The sequence below is a fragment of the Austrofundulus limnaeus genome, unplaced genomic scaffold, assembly GCF_001266775.1.
Source record: "Austrofundulus limnaeus strain Quisiro unplaced genomic scaffold, Austrofundulus_limnaeus-1.0 Scaffold1116, whole genome shotgun sequence".
NCBI classification, from domain to species: Eukaryota; Metazoa; Chordata; class Actinopteri; order Cyprinodontiformes; family Rivulidae; genus Austrofundulus; species Austrofundulus limnaeus.
The window spans coordinates 79,130-80,268 of NW_013953518.1; positions in this window are offsets into that span (position 1 = coordinate 79,130).

Genomic DNA, 1,139 nt, shown 5'->3' on the forward strand with positions numbered 1-1,139 from the left:
ACTCAGATCACCTTTCTTCCCCATACTGATGCTGGGTTTGAACTGCAGGAGATTGTCTTGACCATGTCTACATGCCTAAATGCACTGAGTTGCCACCATGTGATTGGCTGATTAGAAATTAAGTGTTAACGAGCAGTTGGACAGGTGTACCTAATAAAGTGGCCGGTGAGTGTGTATGTTGTGTTGGTTATATATAGGTTATATATGTTGTGTTGATTATATGTAGGTTATATATGTGTACGCTGTGTAGTGTCTTGAGTCTTCCTGTTATAACCGTGGTGTGTGTGTGTGTGTGTGTGTGTGTGTGTGTGTGTGTGTGTGTGTGTGTGTGTGTGTGTCATGTTGTTCATGAGTCGGTCCACAGCACAGAGTGTGATGTTTGGTGTCAGTGAGGGCACTTGGTGAAATCTGACCCTACACAACCACTGTGTCACTCAGAGGGAGGGGGCAGATATGCTGCCTGTTTACTCTGACAGAGAGAAGAACATCTGTCCAAGCACACCTGAGAGCCAGAGTGAGTCCTGGAGCAGAAACTGTTTGGGACTGGACCTGTAGAGGGACACCAGGGATCAGAGCCTCACAACTGGTCCTGCAGAACCCCAGCAGACGTTCTGGACCTGCTCTGAGGATCATGTTCCTCCTGGTTCCTCAGTGACCGAGGTCCAAACAGTTCCAGAACATAAAACTTCAGAAGCAAATACTGAGCCTATGCTGGAGGACAGTCCCCCTGAACCAAAGATTAGACCTGTAGATGTTTGTTTGAAGGTTCTGCTGTTCCAGTTAGACTCAGACCTGCTGGGTCCGGTTCAAGAACTCTGAGTTCTAAACTGCTTCAGAGGAGACTTGGTCTGCAGGTGACATTAGACCAGACACTTCTGAAAGCTCCCATCAGAACCTCCTTCTTCTGGTCTCTTTATTGACCTGTGGTTCAAACACCTGTTCTCACCTGTTCTCACCTGTTTTGTCTTTCAGAGGTCCCTACATTTCAGTATCAGAAGACAGCCTTATTTGGAAATCTTATGGACGAAGGTGAGTGAGTCCTGCTGCTCCTCACTGTGTTTCTGACTCTGGTGGAGTTTCAGAGTAAAACTGAAGCTGTTAGGATGACTTGTTACATAAAGTGACACGAAGTCCAGTCA